Source organism: Apteryx mantelli, chromosome 6, assembly GCF_036417845.1.
Source record: "Apteryx mantelli isolate bAptMan1 chromosome 6, bAptMan1.hap1, whole genome shotgun sequence".
In the NCBI taxonomy this organism is placed as follows: domain Eukaryota; kingdom Metazoa; phylum Chordata; class Aves; order Apterygiformes; family Apterygidae; genus Apteryx; species Apteryx mantelli.
This window is the reverse complement of record NC_089983.1, coordinates 41,119,194-41,145,802: the sequence shown is the minus strand read 5'-3', so window position 1 is coordinate 41,145,802 and position 26,609 is coordinate 41,119,194.

The following is a 26,609-nucleotide window of genomic DNA, read 5'->3' as shown; positions in this document are numbered from 1 at the left end:
TTTGCATCAGAGAGACTAACTGACAGCAGACTAAAGGCATTACATGGTTCTGATTTCACGATTCCCACCACAGCTTTGCAGCTTCTTCTTTCCTTTTTTCTTAAGGAGCAGAAAATAATCATTAAAAGTAGCACCAAGTAGTCAAAAGGAGAAGAACTATGCATTTATATGAACCAAACTATCACAAATATCAGTGCTAAACCACAGCAATTTCATGCCATGAAATCATTCGATAGCTACAATAGAAAGGGGGGGAGAAGGGATTCTTTAGTATTCACAAAAGAATAATTGTTGCTTAATTTAAACATAGAAAGCGTAGATATCAACAGGCCAGAATTTACCATCCACGGTCAGGCAACAAGTTCAGTGGCAAGAAGGATACTCAGATTTAACCACAGACATTTGAATACTCTTTAGTTGGAAGAGGGTGGTTAGACAGAGTTGCATGAATTTATTTATACACTGGCCAATTTCTTTATCGCTCTTCTGCTCAAGTTTTGAAATAACCTCCTGCCACGACTAAGCGCATGAGTTCCTTCTGGAAATCTTCCTGTTCCGCACATGAATTCAGTGCACACACACCAAATCACCCAATACACAATAACAGCTGCCAAACTGTTCTTTCTTCCCCGAAATGTGGAATCCGTCTTCTATTTCAATGTGTTAGCTTCACAGTCACAGCATTCCTAATTAGCCACAAATTCTGGATTGCCTATTACACCAGCTAGCTAAAGCAGTCATTTGCAAGTGCAGCCCCATTCAGTGACTCGCAGCCGCCTAACCAGCGCTATTGCCAGACATGCAGTTCTGTTCCTTTTAGTCTCCGTTTTTAGTCTACTGAAATGTCATCATTAAACCTCAGCTCTCCTCTCCTCCTGTCCCAAAAATCCTCACGCACATATATATCTAAAATATTCTCTGCATATATATATAAATAAAAATACAACCTCTCTGAATTCTTGTTAGTCTACTAGCATGAAAAAAATTATGCTCTCAATCAACTAGATTGAGGTTTCCCATAAACTTTATATAGTTTCTCCTAACCCAGTCAGGATTAGCTGTAAGTTATATGTCAGGCCTGCTTCTCTAAGCAACAACCGTGATGAGATCTCTATGCCAATTTCATATAGAGAATAACTTTTGTTATTACATTCCTTGAGAAAATTTAACAGTGTCTCATCATTAAATCACCTTAAAACTATGGTTGGCAGTGGAGTATCTGACAGAATTCAAAATCAACAGATAACATTTCTTTCTTTGAATAAGAGGCCACTTATTTTTTCATTCTCTAAAGCAGAGGAAAAAGAAAATCTCTTCTGAGAACTGAAGAGGAAGAAGAGTGAAGAAGTTATTCAACTTACTTCACAACTTCAGAGCAACTTGTTGACTTCTGCCACTCTTACAGGCTTTGTCACCACGTTTTAAGCATTCATGAAAAATAGTAGTTCTAATATCACCACTAATGCTCGAGTGCGTATATGCACGTAAGTTCTGCATGGGTGCTATACACTCAGTTGTTCTCCTCCTATTGTGCACACTAAGAGCATTGATATGCTTAACTGCACTTTGCTTATTAAGTTATCCCTGCAAACTGAAATGAGGATCCCCATACCTAAAAGTATGAGTTACCACAGTTTAAGTCATTCGTTTGACTAAACTGGAACCACTAATGTCTTCCTAGTTCCTTTCTAGGAGAGGAAGGGAGGAGGTCACAAATGCACATACACACATGCCTGAAACGATGAAGTCCCCCATTATTCTGAAAGGAAACATTTCAGCTTTGGGGGATATCTGGTAAAAATAAATAAATAAAGTCACATACCTTTACATCACACAGGTATAGCTTTGTATATGACCTACATCAGCTCCCTTCTGAGGGAATATCTTTGCTCTGTCTTGTTCACATTAGCTCACAGGTTTTGGTAGCATCAGGACAACATTTTTGCCGCTTCAGACAATCTTAGCTGCAATCTCCACCCTGTGAAATAAATGCTGCACAACCGACATTTACCTTGACTTCATCTATAGCATTTGAATAACACTCTTTCTAGCACTAACAGTATTTCAGTTGGCTATAGCAAACAGGGAATAAAACAAATTGTTTAATATACTTGATATTTCCCCATGTATCAACTGTCTTTTTCAAAATTCCCACCCTATTTCTGAAACTGGAGTAATCATTTCAGGGCACTAACACTTGCACACAGCTTCAGGCAACAAGTTTCACATTCCACTTCATGCAGGACAAGTGCTCAAAACTTCCTAACTATTGTCCAGCCAACATCAAAACCAGTATTTTCTGGGGGTACTTTTTTTTTGCCATGTCTGTTTTTTCTTTACTTTTTAACCACAACAACAAAAATATTGTCAGGACATTCTCAAAATCTTTAATATTAATGCAATTTAGAAGTTTATACCTCTAATAATGAGGTGAAAAGCAGAGAATATATATTTGTATTCAGCATGTTTTCTAATATGTAGCACAGTGATGTGTAAGCTTAGAATTTTTATATTTTTAGCCCAAACTGGTGTTTTGTCAACTTTATGTTCTTGTCACTAAATAGTACAGCAACAAGTGTGACACATATTGAAGCCCCTCCCTTGCAAGGAAATTTCAGATGGAATAAATAATTGCAAAACCTCTGCATGACCAATAAAGAAGAAAACCAGAAAAAGTAAAGTTCAGTTGCACAGTAGCTTGCTTTCTTAGCAATTTTGAATTTTCAGTGTGATTGTAATGGGCATTTAATTTGCAGTACTTGTTGCTCTATATTAATGTTATGCTTCCAGGAATGCTAGTGTAACGTAGATGCTAGGTAGATGTAAATATTTATGATGCTGTAGAAAACAAATATAAAATACCATTTCCATTGCTATCTGCTGGGAGCAATACAAAATGCTATATAGAGGAAAGACAGCTTTTCCATGAATACATGCAGAGTAGCTGCACCGTGAGATGAACCAAGCAAGACCTCGTATTATAGAGCCAAAGCAATACAATCTTGAGAGAGCTTCCAGAAAAGTGATCTTGCTTTTCACTGCTGACACCTTCCCGAAAGGTTTGAAAGACACTTCCACCACCTGCAGTTATGAGGCACAGGATGTCTCTAACAGAGTGTCAGAGACACAAATATCACAGCAGATCCAGAATTATTGACAATCGAAAATTGCTGAAATAGTTTGTTGAGTCACATCACCGTGGTTGTAATCAACAAGGTGCAAACCAGACAATTTGCCATGCATCAAATAAAAAGAGGATGCTGCCTTACTGGAGGGATCTGGCCATGGACAGTCGGCTGAAAACACTAACTCAGAACAAACGATGGTCTTGCAGGGACTGAAATTTAAAACATGGAACACATACTGTGAAGATATCAAGAGCAATGACTGAAACCACGTGCTTTATTAGTACTCTACTATTAATCATCTAGGGCAGAAAGCACAGAGGAGAATGCATATATACAAAAAGCCTGCATAATGCTTAAAAGGATGTGTCTTTAAATCCAAAGCAATAAGTAGGATGTTAAGGGCTAGGGAAGTTTCCTTTTAAAATCTCTAGGAAAGCAGTGAAAGGAGAACACTGGAACCATGCTGCTTATTATTAGCTGGTCTTAATGGAAGTCTAAAACCAGTTCTATAGTAATTAAGGCTTTAGACTGAAATAAAGAAAAATGCATAGTCTTAAAAATCCTGTAAGGATCCTCTATTTTTCTGAGTTTTTCTTCCCTAGATCTGCCACTTATATCAACATCACACTTGGTATAACAGCACATAAATACATGCTTTGAAGTTGTATTGTTTCTCAGCATCACAAAACATTAGCACCACTGTATATTTATCACAGATTCAAGTGACTTAGCTCTTTCTTTTTTAAATTGTTACCTACATAAACTGTGTTTTATAAACAGTTCAAAGACAGAAATCACTTTTGAGAACTGAAAGACTCTACAGGACATATGAAGTTGGTGTTTTAGCTTATTTCCAGTGTTGCAGAAACCAACAGCTGCTGCTTCAGGGAAGTGTTTGACCAGCTACATGGCCACGACAGGCAGAGCCTACCATACCGCTCCAAGCAGCTTTTAGACTTCCCAGACCAAGTATATACAAACATAACAGGAATGACTGGTAAGCGCAGGAGACCAGAGGCCCAGCTGTTTGCCCCTTGGATATGAGGGAGCACTGCAAAAGCTATCATTTTAAGAGAGCTCTCCACCTCAGCACTAACCAAATCGATGACAATAGCCATATACACATGGCCACCAATATGTATAGATTATATCCAGGCTTACAAGAACTTATTTGCTCAATTATTTTAAAAGGGAATTATATTTTCAAGCTGCTTACCATGTGCATTAACCATTATTAAACAAATAACAATATGGACAGAAACATCTGTACCTGCTACACAATACTCGATAACATCTGAAGGAGAAGAGCCAATAAATTGCTTACACGTTAGCTGTAGGAAGTTAAGCAGTTCCCCTCCACCCGACATACACTGTAGAGATGCTTTTGAAGGCCTTACAAACTTTAGTGTGAATTTGGTTTGCCACAATTTCATTCGTTAAAACAGGAATGCCAACCCTATATGCAAACTGGACAGATACCACAGATAACATTACAACAGATAACAGTTAATCTCTATGTTGACATAAAATCTGCCAGTTTAAGACAAGTGTCATGTGCCCCACTCTAATTAGTATTTCATGGTAACTTTTTTGAATACTCCAGCACCTCTCATGATAAAGCATTGGCATAAAAGGCCACATGAAAATGAAATTCTTACTCTCCTCTGACACAGTATGTACTTGATATCCAGCCCTCAAACATTTCAGCTCTACTTGTTTGAATCAGATTGTAAAAAAGGAATGCTCTGCTCAATTTGCCTAATACAAAATTGAACTAAAACGCATCTTTTCGTCAGCCATGCAGTGATTCTGTGTGGGGAAATACAACTGCCAATGATGATGATGTGTCTGTATGTGGAGGTTGATTAGATGAGCTTTGTTGTGTGCTCTGAGCTTGAATACTCTCTCTTCAGAGATCTCTGTTCGAGCTATCTATTAGTCATGGTTAAATGAGCAACAATTTCTAATATATTAAAAACAGATACACTGAAATCAGAAATTCTGTATGTGCAAGACTACATCAGACACAACAGCAGAGGTTACCCAGAGCCAAGAAAGCTTGGCTGAAACTGTGGGAGAAGAAAGTGATGCTCTCCTGCCCTAGGAAGGCAGCAACGCTGAACGGCAATCTTTTCTTCTTGCTCTAGGCAGTGGGGTGTTACAGATGGTCTCTTCAGAAGTAAGCAACAAATTCTACAGATCATGCTTTGGAAGCAAATTTTTGCATTGCTCTGGTTGCAAATATAAGATTTAACACATAGCATATATCTGTCACAGGGATTTCTGGTCACAGAGCTTTATATTTACTCTTTGCTTCAGTGACTTCAGAATATAATCAAACTCCTGGTCTACGAAATTCAAGAACTGAGGTCCCAGAACATCTGTGCAACCTTTCTACTCTGCACCCCCTTTATCAAGCTGATCTTCCAAGCATGATACTCATGCCCCTCACCATATATGAAATGCCACAGAGTATTGCTTGACAGCTACCAAACAGTTACTGTGGTCCTTGGAGCTCTCATGGTCCATCAAATAGAAAGGATGAGTAAGGGGAAACAAATGTGATATGATAGGACCACACACACACAAAAAAAACACACAGAAATCCAGCCCTGAGAGTTACAAAAGATTACAGCTCTCCATTTAAAGCAGTGTATTTAATTTTTTTTCATACTTACCCGGTTATGTGGAAAACAGTCGTAAATGGCAGTGATTTATATTCCATAGAAATAGAGAGTTCTCCACAGTACATATCTAGAAGCCTACAATTCAAAAATACTCTAGAAGGAGAGAGCAAACATAGGGAAGGAAAGGGACAATTCTGCATATATTTAGCACATAAAACTAGGCAGAAAATGCAGAAGATTAGGATTAATAACATGTATTGTCATTACAACAGAATCACTAATAATTACTGTGATAGCATTATCACTTGTTTTCCTGCCCTGGGGTACTGGGAGAGCTAGAAGAATCTGGATGAAGTCTCCCCAACTCCAAAATGATGAAAACCTTCATTTTCCAAGAATTTACTTTTTTATCATTCTTAGCCTAAGCTGAGAAAAATATGGGGGGCAGGGCTCACTCACATCTGAATTAAACAGATGATATTTCTCCTATACTGAGGCAAAAGAGAAGCTGATGTATAAGAATCTCCTGATGGATGGCAATTCTCTTAATTTGCACTAGCTTTACTGATTTGAAAAGACTGGTTGTGATTAATAGTTAACATTACACAGCGTTTTGCCTTCTTCCATCACGCTACATATGGGAAACATATGCTCCCCATAACAGCATTAAACATCAGAAAAGAATAAATAAAAAAACAACAAAAATAACCCCCACACACCCTGCAGGAAATTGAAAAATTAGGTGAAATTGCTCCAAGAGAAAGTAGCTGATATTTTCATGTTTGTATTTTCAAGAGGTGAATCGCATCAGATTCAGCCAGAACAGTTTTCTTGTTGTCTATGTCAGTAAAAACCATAGCACAGAAGGTAAATCCAGTAGAGTAGCTGAACATAAAGCTAGCGCTGGTGGGAGAAGACTCGGAGCAGCGTGCTGCACAACACTCCCAGCAACTTCCCTTCCAACGTGCACTGTCGCGGTTCAGGATGAGAGCGCATGTGTTGCTTATCACAGAATCACACAGAATGGTCAAGGTTGGAAGGGACCTCTGGAGACTAAGTCCAACCCCTCTGCTCAAGTAAGGGTCACCTAGAGCACATTGCACAGGATCGTGTCCAGGTGGGTTTTGAATATCTCCAGAGAAGGAGGCTCCACAACCTCCCTGGGCAACCTGTTCCAGTGCTCTGTCACCCTCACAGTGAAGAAGTTTTTCCTCATGTCCAGATGGAACTGTCTGTGTTTCAGTTTGTGCCTGTTGCCTCGCATCTTGTTGCTGGGCACCACTGATACTTGCACACTTCAGCACACCTCAAAGCTCCAAAGTGTAGGGTTGCTTGCAATGAGACCAGAAAGTACAGTAATGAAAGCAGAGGCCAATAAACTCATGGGGTACAAGGTGGGGTTTTTTTGTTTGTTTTAAAGAAGTGTGGTGTGATATATGTTTACAATAGCCTCAAATGCTCTTTTTCAGAACTCTGTTTATAGTTCATTTGTGTGCACTAAGTCTTGACCAGAATTGGTCTTTGACACAGACTGTAAAATACAAATCTTAAAAGGACCCAATGGAAAATAAAAGTCAGTATCATGACAAAATGGATGATTTCTGGGTAATATCTTTCCCTTCTTGCCTTCCATATAAAGGAAATATGGAAAATATGTTTCCTGCTATATAAATTAAGAATTCTGCTTCAATAAAAACATCTGGCTGCTACGATGTTGAAGTAAAGATTTATTAGTATAATTGCCATTATAGCAGCTGATCCCAAATGAACACATAGTCCTTCCTTTTGAAGGAGACCTTCCACTGCTGTGTGTTTATTTACCAAGCAAACAGAGGGGACAGATATTGGAGAAGGTAGTGCCATCCCTGTAATATACCAGGAGATGACTATAAAGGCAAGCAGATTCCAGCAAAAGCACTACTGAACTACACTGAGGTATTTTATCCCTTCCAGATATTCTAAAACCAACACTGCTTGGTGACAAAGATGGAAGCCCCTGAGCCCCCAGACAGCCTCTCACTGCCACCAATCTACTCAGGGAGAAGGACCTGGTGGCAAGGCAGCTCACCATTCACCAAAGCGTGGGGATGTCTCGGCCTGCCTTGGACGGTGACACAGGGAGGCCACCATGAGATGCCAACCCACACGCCAGGAGCTGAGCTATACACCCCCGGGAACAAGAGCCTAAACACACAGTTCAACCCATTCAGCTACCCATTGCCTACAAATGGCAAGGGCAGCGTGTTCTCTCTGAATTGTCCAGGAACTGCACTTTCATTTTATTTTGAACCCTCACAGCTGGGATACCTGCAGCTTCCAGTCAAATCCAGAAGTCCTTTTCCACCCAGCTTCTCTGCATTACAGACCAGCTTAGTCCACATTCCCAGACTGCATGTTGGTGTCACAGTAGCAGCTTTCCTGGTCTTGGAGAAGAGCTAGCCTCCAGCATATCATCCTGAATAGCACAATAAAAAAAAAAAAAAACAACCACACACACCACACACCCCAAAACTCCAAAGAACAGTCCCCTTTATTTCTTTAAGGGAGATCATATTTTTCTTCCCTATTGAAAAACTATCTAGCAAACAAATCTTCAGCTACCCCGCCTGACAAGCAGGGAGGGTCCTGCCCAGGCCAGCACACTGTGGAAGGACCCGTGCCACCTGCAAGAGCTAGAAAATACGATGAGACAAGAGAAACCCTCCAGTGCAAGGACCAGTTTCCAGCAGCAATAATACATGACATGGCAACGTCAATACTGCTCACTGAGCAATCTGGGAGAAAAGAACAAACCGATGGTCCAATAACAAGGCTGAGTAATAACTTTTTCCTTGAAATTGCACACACGTATTTGCTTCTTAACAGTAAATAGTGTCCAAAAATAAAAATACCACCATACAAATAAAAATACTACCATAAAACCCCCTACAAGGTCCTTTCTTAAAGGCGGCCTGTCTAATTTTTAGAAAATATTCAAGGTAGTAAATAGATGTCAAAAATAATTGAATTCAAGAACAACTACTATTTTGCATGTTGGGCTAATCCAGGAAACAGTGTCTATTAAAACCAGTGATTCGGGTTTTTTGGTTTGTTTACTTTTTAAATAATCAATGTGCTTTGATATTTCAGAGCACATCACCATGCCTGAAAAAATATCAAAATGCTGATCTAGGGTTTTATGTCGACTACTTGGTTGTAACAGGCGTTTTTGCTTGAGAACTGTATTGGATAAAGGAACAAGATAAATGAGAAAATGAGAATGCTTTGCTTTGTGGTTGTATTGGCCGGATCCAAATCAAGTTTGATTCACCAAATGCCCTGAAAAGTTTATCTATCATTTCAACCTGACTTTGATTATTTTCCTTTTCAGTTATGAAATCAAAAGTACATTTCCCAGTTGTATTAATCAGGTATAGGGGGTGTATTTCATTATTATGGTACTATTATAGAGACCTCCCTCCTGTGAGGTTTTTTTTTTTTTTTTTAAACAGAAATGAAGTTGAATCAATACTAAGCAAATTTGCTAAAAGTCAAATTCCCTAGAATTACAATGAGGATGGATGAAAGAAAGTATTATGCCATGTAACCCTGCAAGATTTCCAGAGGCATCTCAGAGAAAAGAAAATATTTTTTCCAGATCAGTTAGAGAAACAGCACCTTTGAGCAGATGAACAACAGTGCAAAAGCCAAAACTTTCAATGGCGTGACGAGCACGGGAGGGTGATGAAAAGAACTCACTTTTCCCCACATGTTCAGCGTTTTCACTTGCTGGCAGCAAGGGTGACAGCTGGGCTGGCAGGTACTTGGTATGGATGCCCATCAGCTAAACCCTGGGCTGAGTCTGCTGGATTGACCTTATCTCACAGAGGATACCAAAGGGTACCCAGCCACAGTCCCAGTGACACAAGAGATGGCGTACTACCACATACCCAAGATGTGGAACTGCTTCCTTTGGAGTCCTCAATTATTTTCACATATAGAGAAAACAGTCTTTCTCAAGACCCGTAGGGAACAACACATCAGAAGTAATTAAAGCCATCCTTTTGCCTGATCCTTAAAGAGCATCGCTATTACTAAGCCACAGAAAACACCTATTCACTCTCCAATAACTCCAAGCAGCTATACCAGTCTTAAGCAGGTCATTCAACAAGCATTTGTCGGTGTGCTGAGAAAAGGCAGGAGGACATAACACCAGCTGCCAATCTGAAGGCACTGTAGCACATGAGGACACATGTTGAAGCACAAAATAAACATTTAAAATCTTTGTTCTCAAAAGTCCAATTTAGCTTAATAAGATCTTACCCATATTTTTTCTTTGAAACTATACTTCAGTTCTCTGTCCTGACACTTAAACAGATGAGCGAAAGTCCCAGCATATCTATTAAGAAGAATGTTTTGCTGAACAAATACAAACTGTACAGTAACACCTGAAAATCAGATAAGGGCCCAGTATTCACCGCATCTGGGCAAACAATTTTTTTCTTGTATCTTCTATTTTCAGAGGTGTCCGATGAGCAGTATTTTATAGCTTTAAGAATTAGTGACAGGAATGATAAGCAAAACAGATTACTTTCATTGAAAAAAAATAAAATCAACCTATTTTCCTCCTATAACTAATTCATGCCTTTTTTTTAAATGTACCTCCTGCTTTTTTAATTAAGATTTCACAGCTACAGCAGGTACTATTGCTCCAGTAAAAGCAACAAAACAGCTTTGGACATAAAACTTATTTCCAGATGTTCATAACTTTCAGACAAGGCAAATTTGTGCTCTGTTTCAGTAGTCTGAGTAAAATGAATTTATTGCTTCCTTTATTACAGAAGCTGAGCAATATCTCTCTGGTTAGCTTTCACCTTAGAAAGCTTGGGGAAAAAAATATGTATTTTGGCCAAGTTCTATCCTGTATCAGATGCTATCTGATCATGCCAGCTGTAGTCTAGTCTAGGAATCTTGTGTGACTAGAGTCTCCTTAAGTGGCCAAAAGCTACAAACCAGTTCTTCTCTTATTAGGATGGGATTTTATATGCTGTCTATTATGTTTCATGGGGCTCGAATCTTTCAAATTTTCATGCAATTTTTTTTTTCCTGTAAAAGCATAACTGATAGAGTGGGATTATTTGCCAATAAGTGAAATTCTCTAAACTTGCTACCTCCATTCCCAAAACTCAGCAAGATAAGAAAACAGCCCAAAATTCCTATCAATAAAGATTATTTTTTTTTAAATCTTTTCTCTTTAGTTCTCTGATCTGAATCAACAATTCCATAAACAAGAGGAAACTGTCTGGACCAGATCTGTTGAAGAAAGCCTTATAAAAGTTTTTGATCTATATAGTTTACTCCAAATTACAACCTTAAATCAGGCAAAATGCAATGAAATCTGAAGAATTTCCTTAAGAAATACTCATTGCCAGGGTTGGAGGAAAAAAAAAGAGACTAGTTCAGAAAAGCACTAAAATTTGAAATAAAATATGCAACAGTAATAGAGCAGGTTAAAAACCACTGTAGACTAAGAACAAACATCTCAAGATAGTGACCCTTAAATATGCCAGACATTTTCAAACAGCTGCATTCATTAATTGTATTCTGTATTTCCATTATCAAAATCATACCAACTGCAAGCCTAAATCTCATTCCCAAGAACAAAAGCTACAAAGCCAGACATGAAACAGGATAAGGAAATTACATCTCTCTTCTGTCCTGGGAAAATGTATAGAGGTGGTGAAAAGTCAAAGTATCCTCTTTCTTCAGACCTATACCTCTGCATTATTGCTGTCTTGTTGACTCAGGATCCAAATCATAAAAAAAAGGAGGGAAAAAAAAAGGACATGCAAGGAAAAGGAGCCTTCCCCAGGGCCTTCTTCAAAGTTTCCTGAGGTGTTGTTTGTTCCATTTCCTTACCGTTTAAATACACATTACTATGTAGGCCATACCTGGCTAAACCCTAAATGCGAGGGGGGTACAGAGAATCAAATAGTGTAACCACATGACAAAACCATGCATCACAGGCAAATAACACAAGTACAACTAATAAGAGTATACTGCACATATCACTTAAATGATTACACATGCCCAAATCTACACAGTAATACACAGGTATATCTGCACATACAGGTTTTGCTTCCAGATTCAGGTATTGCTCAGTAACAGATTGACAGAGAACATAAAACAAGCTATAGCCAGCCTTTTCCTTTTATTCTTGGATGTGTCATGCAAGGTCAGAAATGCTTGAAAAAGCCCAAATAGGAAAATGATCATACTTAAAAGGATTAAGTGATTCATTCAATGGCATCTCTGCAAACCTCTGTGTAATTGAACAGCTTTTCTTCCATCTTCCTCCTGAAAACCCTTAATTGCAACCATTGAAAGGAAATACATTTCTGGCTATTTTTACAAAATATGTGTGTTGTTATGTCTCAGCAATCCCTTCCCATTTAACTCTGCAATACAGCTATAAAATGGTTGATTTGGTCTAGTGCCTTACTCCTGAAGTACCTTACACTCTGCACAGGGGAGCAACTGCGGGAGAGGTTCAGATTGCAGACTGAAATTGCAAGATCCTGAAGAAAACTCCTCCAAGTGAGAAAGTTCAGAGGATTTCTGCTGCTGCTGTTCTGGGGAGGGGAGGCAAGTAACTTTCGCAAGCCTACAGAGAGTTTAATTTCCCGTTAGTCCAAGGTGCAGTCAGTGCCACTTTAGCAAACCCTTAATGTGCCAAGTGGCTTATCCTGAAAGGCAGGGCAATTCCACCCCCTCGCCCCCTCCCAAAAGCTGTCTCAGCTGATCATACCTCCTTCCCTTTTTCATCCCAGGCACAATGACAAAGCGCAGTCAGGATGAAAAGGGTGTTTTCAGGTCATCATTCGGCTGCTGGTTTACATCTTGCAGAAGGCTCACCCCAGCTCCCCTTAGCCTGCACAGCACTCTGCAAACTGACAGCTGTTTTCGTGTGGGTCTGTGCAAAGGATCCCCCTTCGGCCACACAGGTTGGGTGACTCATTCAGAAAGCATCCCTCATTAGTGACTCAGTCAAAACCAACTGACAGCCCTGATGCTCATTTACACTAAAGCCAATTAGTCTGAAATTTCCATTTACTCTAAACCCACAATATCAGCCTGGCAGCCTAAAGAGGCTTTAAAATGAGTCAGTGTAATTCATTCTTGCTTTCCGATGCCAGAAGAGCATAAAGTGGCCTAAGTGTAAAGAACATCCCAGCCAAATGACTTCTGCCATCGATTTCATCAAAGTAGAATTCAGCTCTATTTCAGCGTTTATTGAACGGAGCTCAAAACCCAGATCAGCTACGCTGGTTGTCAGTGAAATTTCCAGTTTGCCTCAGTAAGGGATTTACACCAAGATAACTAAATGTCTCTGGGTGTTTCATTTAAGAGGCCCAACACAGGATGCTGGAGAAAAGAGCTGACTTGGAAGATGCACACTAAACACTAACTCAAGTCCTTCTGCTCCCTCATAAGACACCAAAAATGGAGGGATCCAAAATGTCTGGTTATTTCTGTTCCTAATTCCTTTGTCATTTTTCCATTACCAGTATTACATTAATATTAGGCAGTTTGCTTGATACCACAAAACTGCAACTAGTTACATTTTTGAAAGTTCGTTAAATCTGTTTCTCATCCCTTCCTCTTTCTTCCCCCAATAGCAACTAACACATCAATAATGGTGCTCCCATTTCTTTTCCCAGCGTGCATCTAAATCAGGCCTACGTCACTAAGCCACAATTTCTGAGTTGAGATTAGGATGTTCAGACCTCTAAAGCTATAGCTAAAATTCCCAGCTCATTTCTGTTGTTTCCAAGAGCCATTTTCAGGTAGCCCTAACCATTGATTTTTAGGATCCTGATCAGAATCCTGCATATGATACTAATCGGTATTTTAAAAAGTAAACTCAGTTCAAGTGCTCTGGATACACAATTGCATAGAAATGAAAAATTACACATCAGTACAATGTGTTTCTCAAGATATAATGTCATATATAGTAGCATTTGTCTCTCAGTTATTATATATGAACTACAGATAGATCTTACTGAATGATTTAAATGCATTCTAAAAATAAAGTTGCCATGAATTTGCAACACTAAGATTGCTGAAGAGAAAGTAACAGCTTTCATGCAGTTCTGCAGTCTTGCAGAAGGTCTAATGAGCAGAATGGTACTGTTTTCTTTTCCAGCACCTATTCATACAGCTTTTTTCCCTATTCTCCAGTTACAGTTGGCACAACATGACTAATCACTGCTACCATCTCAGCATAGAGTAAATAGATTTGCATGTGGTATCCAGCTAGAGCAGAATAACAATTTTGAATGACATTCAATTAATATCAAGCTCAATTTCATTAGAGGACATGACATATGCATCCTCTAAAACAATAATAGGTTCATTTAGGTCAAAAGCATGCTAACTGCAAACTGAAATCAGTGTCTGAATTGCAGTCATTCAGAAATCTGTGATGAAAAATAGCATAGTTTGGGGTTTTTTTCTAGTGATAGTTTTAAAAAAAATCAAACCCATGAAAATAAAGTCCTTTCAATTTTAATTTTCCTTTAAAAACTGACATTATTTGACAAAGTAAAAGCAAAACAGATTAATGTTTTAAGTCTGGAAGATAATTTTGTTTTTCCACTTTTTGAAAGGAAAAGAACTGCTGCTTCATTCCTTAAGATGCATTCTCCATTCTTTGGAAAACAAGTGTTCCACATACTAAGGGGAGAATTTTTTCTCTCGCTCTCTAAGCTTTTCATGTTAGATGGTTAACGCTTTTCAGCCAGTTCATGAGCACAGACAGTTAAGTTGTAGGAGTAGAAAAGAGAGAGCCCTCATATTCATTCAGGCCCCCAAATCATCATCAGCTCAGTCCTCATCTGCCATTTCACCTTTACTGTGCTTTTGTCTTCAGCCTTTCTTTACCAGTTTCCTCAGTTCAGATTTTTGGGAACGATGTACATCTCAGCCCCTGCTTCCATACACACATGCCTGTTAACATGTCCCACGGAGCACGAACTACATAGGTCATCTCGCTCCATTCCTGTTACTACAACCAGCACCATGAGACCCCTTTGTAACCTCCACCTTTAGCTCCCCATACATCTCCTCTTCAAGGGCCATTCAATAGCCATTTTTCTAAATCTCATTCTGACTCCTGCCTACATGCCTTCCCAACCACCCTGTAGTTACTCATTCACGTGCCAATGTTATCCTTTAATTTGAAAAGCTCCCCTCCATTCATGCTTTTCAATCATGTTCTATAAGCAGCAGTGAAAAAGTACAACAAGGCACCAAAATTAGTCTGCTCCAGGTGCCATCCTGCAGTCTGAAAAGCTTGTTTGGATATATTTGCAAGCCTGGATGTCCAAAGTCATATGGTATGTGTGTTGCTGTAGAGGCCTTACCAGTCCTCTGGCACCAGCACTTCTCAAACCCTCATGGAAATACCTGCCCCAGTTAATCCTCCAATTGCATTTATCACCATCACATTGGTGGCAAGTGTGTTTCCACTAGAGCTCCCAGCTTGCACCAGCAATTCTTTTCCCAAACCTTCAGTACATATGACTTTGCATTTTGTAATGCTGAATTTCATCCCATTCTTATTACTCTTTTCTCCAAGGTCATTTATTTCTCTATGTATGAGATCCTCTCCTCCTCTATTTAATAATTCCTTTTAATTTCAGTCTGCCAGGAAATTTCATTAGCCCAAGCTCACTATTTCTGTGCCAAGGTAATTTCATTATCAAAGAAAGAAACACTGAAAAGGATATGCTATGCAAATGCAGGGTCACTTCTCTACTTATCACAGTTTCACATAAGAATCTCTGCTGAACCCTTACTTGCTGAGTTCATTTAAGCAGTTATATTGACTTAAGGCAATTTCTCCAAGTTATACAAGCAAGATTTTGTGTGAGGTAAACCTTAAAAAAAAAATCTAAATGTATGTGCATGAGATGCATAATTTCAATGAAGGTTATATTATGAAGGGCAACCCCAATATCTAAGAATCAAAATAATTAGTGGCCTCCCATTTACAGAAAACTCATATATACAGTATTAATAAGGGACAAATTACAAGGCATATTTTATATGCCCCATTAAACTGGTAGGATTAAGTTTGCACAAAATGTAATTGCCTTTTGATGCGAATAAAGCACAAAAAAGCCCAATCAGATGCAGCACAATCTAATTTATGACACAGTCCTAGAATTTTTTGGCAATTAGTGTCACAACATCACAAGTTTAATATATTACAGTGTTAAGAGGTACACAGCCCTGTTGTAAATTATTTCACTTTTCTCTCCTGTACATCTGAGGTGACAGAATAGAGGTAAATTTCTTCCTGACCATTTAGACAGCTCATTATTTCCCCAGAATGCTAGTGCCATCACTAATCTCTGCAATGCATCATCATTCATTTAAAATATCATTCAGCTACAAGCAAAGCTAAACAGTACACTGTTTCCTAGTTTTTCAGTATTTTTGAGGACAAGTTCTCAGCTGAATTCTGAGACTGCAGAGACTGACAAACAGGAGACCCTAAAAAATGTGACAGTAAAACACCTTTATGGGCTCTCTTCTCAGCTGAAGCAAGTTGGATTTGCTCCATTACAGTATACGTTACACTGGGGATTGGGCTAGACCGCGCTGAAGCTGAAGGACGCAAGAGCCACCTTTCACTTGGTATAAACTTAATCAATTCTTCATAGAACGCAGATAAAGCAAGAGGACTCACAATGCAAAACCATCAGCAAAACAAACTGTGCAGTTTTAACGCACACATTATCATGAGCATCATTTGTGGGGCTCCACATAGAGATGCATGCAGAAAGATACAGAGAGGGCAAGCAAGTGCTACAAGGCAGAAGTGCTCAGAAAGCCATGGAAACAATCACCAAGCCCCCAGAATTTGATTAATGACTTGACTTGGGAAAAAAAGAGTCTAAAAATTTCCCAGATATTCATGCAGAGCTTAAAAAAAAATTGAGAAAGCTAGCTAGAAATAGCTATCCATGAATGATCACTCTGGTATTGATTCAAGATCCCCAAAAAGTCAACAGGGATCTTCCCAGTCATATTGATGACTTTCATCATCAAGGGGGGGGGGAGGAGGAGGAGGAAAAGTCAATATAGATCTGAGAAAGTGGTATTCATTCAGTTACAATCCCCAATAGGAAAATAACACACTATCTCTACTACAGCAGATCACATCATAGCAGTTTGTATTACTTAAATTACTGGAAGGGAAAGACAACAAAAATAAAGCCAAAAAAAAGGAAAAAAGCATCATGACATGTTTTCTAGGTCATAAGACATCAATAATAGTTATGCCACTAGTTATTTGCACATTTTAGTGCCCAGTTCCGATACCATATCCTGTACAACAAAGACCAGAAAAAGCCAGGGAGAAACTGCTTGGGATCTCCATGAAAAAATAAAGCATCACTTCAGGGACAGCCGTCCTACAGCAGCAGCATACAGACAGGGGACCACACATGGCACATCAGGGAATCTTCAGGTCTTCAGAAGTCCCAGCAGTCAATTTTCAGCTCCATGATTTTATTCTAATCTCAAATGTGCTAACATTTCACTGGTTAACGTGCTGTTCAAACAGGAGGGCAGGTTCACACGCCTGCATGAGGAAAACTGGCAACTGTCATACAAATGACTCAAGAAAAAAAAAAAAGGAGCAACAGAAGGAAGGGGGGAAAAAAAAAAGAAAAACAAGGTAAAAAATCTACATTGGTGCAGCTTTGACTGGTTCCTGGGGAAGCTGCAGCTTTTGTCAAGGAAACTGCTTTGATCCTGGGTGGTCCAGCCTACATTTATAAACTTGTGGGAAAGACTGATAAAATATTATGCATGAAAATGCGTGAAAGATTTGCATTGGCTTGTTACAGCACAAAGAAGGATAGGGTTTCTGCAGAGACAACCTAGATGTAATAAAAAACAAAACTTTAACATATTTACTATGCAATTTTTATAACAACAACAAAAAATAATAAACCACACTCTTAATGAGGGCAATGAGAGACTGGGAAGAGAAAGAATAAGTAATCAGGGTCAGAGTAACTGAGCCTTTGCAGGAGTCCTGGGAGATGTAATGTGAGAGAAATAACAAACAGGACATCTTCTAACAAACCTTATGTAAATTTAACTTAAAAATATTGATATGCAAACACAGCCCTGACTGGAAATGTCATCCCTACAACCACTGCTTTAATCAGCTGTAATAAACGTGCAACAGCCTCATAGAAAGTCTGGGAAATTAAAGCTCAATTTGCAAACACTTTTCTTCTAAATTTGCAGCACAGTCAGAGTCCCTTTCTGCTATTTTTAGCGCCTCTCTGGTGTCTAGGCAGTGCCCTGGACAGTACCCTTCGCTAAGGCGCCAAAGGAAGGCGAGCCCCGCTTTCTAAGCCCAGAGTTACCCATCCGCTGGGTAGGAACGAGCACTCGCTCGGCTCCCCCAGTGCAGCAGAGGGCAGCTGGTCAGGGAGTCTCATCTCTTAGCCAGCAATCAGAGGTGATGTTCATCTCGTTAATCAAGCTCAGGCTTGAGTACCAGGCATGGGTCAGCCACACATGGTATAATCGCACCCCTGCACGCGCAGCAGCCCAGAAATCCCAGTGCCTCATCCCTTGGCCAAGCTCAGAGGCACTGCCTGAGCCAGGCTGGGAGATCCCCTTGGCCAGCCCACCACGGGAGACTGCAAGGAGCTCCTCCTCCCCCCACCTGATTTCCAGAGCTCCCATTCCAGTAGAGCAAGCAAGGCTAACATTGCTCAGGGATTTGCCCCATGGGACAATTTAAACATACTGCTAAATGCTTACATCTTCCTCAGAGCTGCAGATCCATCACTTCCCCAAGACCTTGGAAAGGTCCTGTCGATTGAGAGAGCACCCCCCCCTCCCCCCAAAAAAGGTATTTTCTCTTTCCATTTGCTCATTTTGTAATATTTGGAGGTTTCCTATTTAGCTTTCTGCACACTGGAAGCAGGGAGGAAACGTATACTACAGAAACACTTTGTTCCATTACAAAAAGTTGCAGGAACTCCACCAGTAAAGGAAGAGGATACATACAAGTACCTTAGGCTTCAGTGAAATCAAAGAAAAACAAACATTAAAAAAAAGACAAAATATGGAGCATCTGGAAGCTCTACAGTGAAGACAACTTTCAAAAATTCAAAATTTAGTTCTCTTTGCATCTTAAAGTAATGGGTACCAGTGAATAGATGGAAACAAAAAAAAAAAAATCAGAGTATTGGTGTTCTTGGTCTGTTTAACAGATTTCAGTTAATTCAGCCAGAGGAAGCTAATTGAAACATACTTTAAAAATTTGTGAAGTCCTGCTCTCCACGTAAAAATGAAATACAGGAGACTTCTTAACCTGAAGAAATATAAAATATTAAAAGAGCAGCTAATGGGCTGTAATGCTGAAGATCAAATCTAGCAGTCTGGGGATTAAGAGGATCCTGAAGAGACCAGCTTGCTGTTTAAATTCAGGGGAAGGAGGAAAAAAAAAAAAAAACCACACACACACACCCCCCAAACAAACACACCCAACCTAGTAAAAGGCCACTGGGAGACTCCTGACAAAGAAATAAGAATTAGTTAATAATGGATTCAGTCAAGCCAGATTAAAAGGGATGGAGGTTGTACACTGTTTTGACACTGTAGGCACAACCGAGGATAAGAAACTGCATGGAAACGTACCTGAAGCACAGAAGTATAATAGAGCAGAGTTAAGGAACAACCTCAGCCCGGCCATACCCAACAACCAGCACCAGCCCAGAGAGCACCAGGCAGGAGGAAGAAGAGTAACAAAACACTTACATCACCTGGAAGAATCCTGGAATTGTGCCAAGAGTGGCCATAACACAGCCAAAAAGAAGAGGTCAATAATAACAGCTTCCCTAGGTGCCCATGAAACCTGAAATGGTGTCGACAGATACTGTAAAGAAGATGGATGAACTGTCAGCCTAAAAGCAAATGCGATATTTGTCATTTTAAACTGGTGCACAACTCAGTGCCTTGCCAGGATGGTTAGCAGAATGTGTAGTAATGGCACAGCAAGGGAAAGAAACATAGATAAATGTCAGGTCTTAGGACAGGGGAAATTAGACCCTATAGACCACAGTAAACAAGGATTTGTTTGTGCTCTGTGGAAAGGACAGGGAGGAATCCCAAAAGCTGTGTGTTCATTCAAGACAGTGTTCTAGAATACTATTTTCATTTACCTTTTTAAATATGCAAGAGCTTAAAGGTGATCCCTCATATGTAGTTTATTTTTCCTAGAAACAATATACCCAATAATTTCTGCAGAGAAGTTAGCAGGAGTATAAAGAGGCTGCAGAAAGGTTTGAATTTAGTCATTTGACCACTAATCCCCAAAACTTCTGCTCCCACACACTAAGGAAGAACAGAGTTAAAACAGCAAAGCAACCAGAGTTCAGAGTCCAAGCCACACTTAGGGTCACCACAGAAGCTGACATTTCTCTTCCACAAACACTGTTTAACAGAGAATTGATCACTAAAACAGTGCCTCTACAGAAGCCGAAGCTGGAGGGTATTTCCTCAAACTCAAAGACTACCTCGAACTGCATTTCTGACCAAAGGAGGAATCTTTTTTGCTTCTGGAACCCAGAGTACCTGCTTTACTTAGCAAATTATAATTAAGATAGAAGTTAGCTAAACTTCTACAAAATCTCTTTTGCCTGAGAACTGCTGTTATTCTTTGCAGTCAAAATTTAATTGTCAGCTTCTCCAGCAGCATAACCTTGACTGTGCCAATGTTTCTCAGCACAACTTTGCTCAAAAGACACAGAAACAGTTATTCATGTGAAAGATTTCTTTACACATCCCTATGCAAGTTTTCAAAATAGAGAGCTTTCAAGAAAGTCTGCTGACTAAAACAATAATTCCTCAAACGTGAGGCACACTGGTTACACATTCAACAGCTTAGTGGTCTGCCAGCACCATATGCCAAGTCCTAATTCCCTGGCACTTTCATGAAAGCTTTTTTCTAAAGGAACAGAAGCAAAAATCTGAAGACAGTTCTTCAGTTGTTTTTATCTGATGCTTTCATATTTTATAACCCAGTGGTATTTAGAGAACAAAACTGTTAAGTCATCTTCAGAGCACAGAGGTTGTATTAATGCTAGTTGGGACTACTGCAATTTAGTTCAAGTTAAAGTAGCACAGCATTTTCCTCAATGCAGCCCTCTGTGCATGAGGTTAGCTGACCAGCCTGATGTAGCATTACTGATCAGCCAAACCATGCGCTGAGCCCTGGCGTGGAGAACTGCCATAGCCCCGCACCACTGATAAGGATGCTAATGCTGCACCAGGGCCCCAGCTCCCAGGACACCTGCCCTAGCTACAGCCGCAGCCGTAGGCTTCAATGTCAGCTGGCCTCAGAGGCGGACTGCCTCAAATGATTTCTAGCAGGAAACAGTTAAACAGAGATCCTTGCAGTCTATTTCTCAGAATTTAATAGAAATGTTTAATATAATACATCAAAAGAATTCCTGATAAAGGAAAATGGTGTTTTTTGATTAACCAGCTAATTTGACTCATTGCAGGGAATTCTGCTCTTGAACTGCATGGACCTGCCACTGATAAGGGAAACTCTGGACCTGACTTTTCTGAAGTCTGTTTAATTCAGTGGAAACTAGGGAACTTCAGTGTCAGAGACTGTATTGCCTTCTGTTTAGGAGCATCTTTTTTCTAGGGAACCCCACCCAAAGAAATTTGGTTTTAATCTTCCCTTTTTGATGTGACAAAAGAAAAGCCATCAGCTCACTAACACCTAAACACACATTCCTCAGTGCAGAACATTTCACTTATTCATCAGCCTCTGGGCAGCATAAGAATTATGCCTTCTGACTGCTTTTAAATTGGATTCATAATTTCCCTGCAAGAGACATTGCATGTTTCTTGATATTGGGGATGCAGATAGAGTGAGGAGATAGAGTGAGGACATTTTGTAAAATTGACCAATTTTTTTTTATTGGCATACAGTATAATCAGCCTACTTGCACATCAGGCAGAATTTTTATTAGGCAGAGCTTTACAGACTTTCAAAACACCTTTGGAAAAGAAAAATGTCTATCAAGAACAGAAATATGTTTGCTCTAAGCCATGAAGCTGCTGAAAGGTTCAGTTGATTCAAAGGCATCTAGCACCACCTGCTAAACACTAGAGCTATGCAAAATTCCTGCTCCAAGCCTAGGCACAAAATGGTTCTTTATATTGCATGCAAACTAGCTTTGTATTGCTCACCAGTTTGGGTGAAGCACAGAAGAGGAAAAAGAAGACTATAATTTTCAGCATTTAAATATGCTCTCAACACTTGGGTAAAGAACTCAGACTGAAAGCATCGTAATAGAAGAGGCCATTCAAGGTCATCACAAGAAGTTATTAGATTTTAATGCTTATCTAGGCCTTGATTCTTTATATTGAATGACTGCTTACACCAGGAACAGTTCCACCAGCGCTGCCAAGTCAACATGCGAGGTAAAAGGGCCTTCATCATGGCTGAAGTTATCCAAGTCAGGACCTTAGGCTCATGTAGGTTTATTCAATTTCACTGCCAGGGTAACCGATTAAATTGGTTAATACAACCTGCCTGTTGAAGAACCATAACAGATTAAACTAAAAGTGAGGAAACCATGAAAACCCTGGTTTACCTGAACCACCCTTGTCTGTTAGAGTACTGAATTTTTACTTCTAGGAGATGTTTTCCTGGATAAAGTTATCCTGTTTGAATTAAGCTCTCTTCTTCCCAAGCAATAGCTTTAGAAGTCTACAAGGTTCTCCCTGCTCATTAGCACATATAGGCATCATCATAAATACACAGACTTTTTGGCTGGTAAAGGTCAACCTATGGCTAATACATTGTGTCAGGAAGGTGTGCTGTAGCCAGTTGTCAAGAAAGCAATAATGGCTTTTACCCAGATGGATTCTAGTCTGTTTCAATGCAGCTTAGTTTAAAAGCTTTTATTTTAGACCACAGAAGTTTGTTACTTAATAACTTAAATAGATTTCCTTCACTCAGGTCAGACCGCTCAGGTAAACCTCTGCAGTAGCTCACAGTCTATATTTATTAGATCCAAATAAACCATCCAGTCTATTCACTTAATCTGCATAATTAAGATAAAAAAAATCATACCATGTTTTCCCATTATGAGTTTTACTCAAACTCTAACAAGTGTTATTTACAAATGTAGTTCTTGACTGTTTGGGAAGTTTGTCCATTTAAAGCTTATATTAGCTGGTCAATACTTTAATGTTTCCCACAACATTGAACATTTCAATGCACAATGAATCAGCTGCATAGGGTAATATGTCCTATATCTTCCAGGCCAGAAATAGCTGATGGCAATTATCACAAGTAATCTTGCTTTCAAGGGAAACACATTAGAACAAAAAGAAATAACATGCTAGAAGAAATCACATTTGCTCTGCTTGTCCGCAAGAACATGCATTGGGGCAATGGAGAAAGGAACAACACAACCAAAGTGATAGAACTGGCTGTTAATATAGTGCAAGCTCAAGTAAGCCTGGAAGAAAGTGCTCACTGAGCAATATGAACCTTTTACCAGCAGATATCAACAAACTAAGGGGAAACAGCAGCACAAGCTATAGCAGATTTAACAATGAGCAGCAGAAATTCCTGCTAGCAGAGCAAGAAAGGATTCTACGCGAAGGAACTGTATACCAGGATCTCATTTTGTCAGGATCTCCTGTGCTTTGTCAATGACTAGAGAATGTTTAATTCATAAAATCCTCTGCAAAAATCTGTTTTCTTTCCTTCGATTGCAATATGTCTCTGAAGAGTAAGAATATAAACTGTAGTAATCAGAAGCTGAAACTCTGCAGAGAGCATGGCTGAGTGATAGGCAAGTCCTGAGAGATCGATACTCCTGCTAGAGGTGCCATTCCAGAGCAGTTGTGCCAGGAAGGGCAAGCATCAATCTGTGCTTAGAAACATGCCTGAAGAGCTAGAGACAGAGATTATGACTAGACCCAAGACAGCTTAAAAAAAAAAAATCACAACTCCAAAATGCAAGTTTAAATACAATTGGTTCACCAGACACTCATTTGGGACTTGGGGGGGGGGGGGGGGGGGGGAACGGGACACACGCCACTGGGCATCCAGGTTTTAAGTAAGCTTTTTGCAGAACAAATACCTGAACCGCATTGTTTGAAACATTAAAATTGAGATCCTAAAACAGAAGGGTGCTTTTAGCCCAAGGGCTGCAGCATTAAGCTCCTAAATCAACAGGTTGACACCTAACTGAACACACCTCTGGTGCTGGGAGCAGCCAGCTCTCTTCATTAAGATGTTCTCAGGGTGGGAGAAATTAACACTGATTCAGTTTAGGTGCCTAAATGTGCATTTAAGTATCTACCTTTAGACCTTAAGCTCACTAGGAAATAAAAATGAGTAAGTCGGATTTCTAAAGAAGTTCACTGCGTTTAAGCTGAAAAGAATGTCAGGTTACTGCTTGATCTGAATGAAGCAGCCTGGTAGACCTCAGGACAGGGCTTACAATGGAAATGGTGACAGACCCTTAAGAACAGCAGCAAAATTAATAAGACTTGATACAGCATTCTGTAAAGAGCTAATTCTTAATGCTACATTTTTATTTACTTATAGAATCTATAAGTCTTCTGCATATTTTACTATATACAGCATCCCTTAAAGCATAGGTACAGCCTTTAACCAAGTACACTGAGAAGAAAGATTGTGGGAGAGTTAATTAGAAAAAAAATATTTCCATGTAGAGCAAGCATGAATTCACCAGATATCAGAGCGCAATAACAGCATCCCCAGACTGAAATATTAGGAAGGATTAAAAATATAATAATAATAATAGCTAGCCCTTTGATGGTTTGACCACAGGTTGGCACTTGTCCTCCACAAGTTAGTTTGCTCAGCATGTTCTGTGTTCTTAAAAAAACCTGCCTATGAGAGTACAAAATAATGCTTCCAGATAATTTTTTTATTAAAAATTGATCTATTCTTTTTATCAATGCCTCTAAGAGCAGTAAATACTTTGCATCTTGCACAGCATTAATATTTTGCTCTGCAACTGACAGCCAATGTACACAGCTGATAATAATTAGTACTTCTGTGTTTAATTATTTTTCAGACACAAAAAGGAAGGTGGGAACATTCTCTGTCTATGAAGAGGAGAGGTATTAAAGGGAAGGCTGTATGGAATACATTCTGATCAATGCTAGACTTCACTGCAATTGCTTTGAGACAGTTGAGTAAGAAAAGCTGCTTAATATAGTATTTTACTCATTTTATATCCCACAGTTATTTACAGTTGTTAAGCACAAGTAGCAGGATCTGGGTAAATCACATACTGTGGGATGCCAGCTGCACAGGTTGCCTGTAGTGCTTAGAGTTGATTGTTTAAGGATTATTGCTCTCACAACTTGTGCATTTATCTCCAAAATGACAAGGCTGAAGAACATTTCAGTTCTTGGAGAAAATGCTGTTTCTAAGGCTTACTCACCTTGAGGTGAATAAGTAAATGAAGTTCCATGCTGAAGTAGGTTTTGGAGGACATGTATGAGAACCGCAGTTTCTAACATGTAATAAATGTTCCACTGAATTGCTGTAATTGATGTTTTGTTAACACTGAAGTTGCAGGAAGAGATTCAGAAAAACCCGAGTTTGAGTTATTTCTTCATTTGGCAACTTAAAATTTAGTACAAAGTAGCCCTCATGCAGACACTTACAGTAATAACACAGATTTGATTTAAACTTGTGCACCTAAATAAGTTCAGTTTACTCACCAATAGCTCACACTTGCACCACTGGCTGCACAAGCATAGCAGCTCAGGTCTGTACAGCTTACAGTCCCCAGCTTCACATTGACATGCCAGCTGCAAGTTTGTCACCCTTGATTTGCACTTAAGCCCCTTTGAAGAGATGAATCACCAGAGACCCATTACATGACAGTTTCCAGGGCAGAGTCCCTAAGAAGTCCTAGAAGGTCCTCAGCAACCTGTAGGATACAAGTGCCCAGGACCAAGAAGTACGAGTGCAGCACTTAACACAGGATTCAGCCCTAAATGCTTTGCCATTGCACTCAGGTAGTGCCAGTCCTCACACTCGCACACCAATCTACCTCCCTTCCTCACAGGTGATATTTCAGATGTTAAATCCTGTGTTGTGTCAAGCTGCCATCTTGTCCACTCAGACTTGGATGAAACTACCTTATGCAAATGAAACCATCTTAGAGTGAGCTGTAATACAATGAAAAAAAACTATAATGAATTACATGAAAGTCATGAGTTGTTTTAACATGTTGCAATGCAAAAAAAACCTACATTTTTGGCTACAACTAACCTTTCCTTATAATGAAGTTGTTACTTGGAAAAAAGCTTTCATTGTTGCAATGGAGACTTCTAACAAAGTCTTGCAAAATCTAGTAGGACTCAAAAAAGAGAACCTTTACTTACAGCAAAGATTAAATAACTGTTTGAAAAAAAAAAAAAAAAAGGCAGACGCCTTGCCTCAATTATTTTATAGCTTTATCAATAGAAGCAAGAAATCCTGTGGGAGGACAAAAAGCAGTAGGTGTAACTTAAAAGGTGTAATATGTCATATTTTGTCCAAGAAAATTTTTTTAAGTTTTGCTATTGAGTGATTTTTAAAGGTGAGCAGAATGGAACAGAAATGAACCTATGTAATATTTTTGAAAGAAAAGTCAAGTTTAATATCAAACAGATGTAATGTATGAACAGATACAAGAAAAGCCTTCAAGATAATAGTTCTGTGTCAGTTTTTGACAAGATGCAGTAGGAAGATTATATATTGCATTTTGCATTG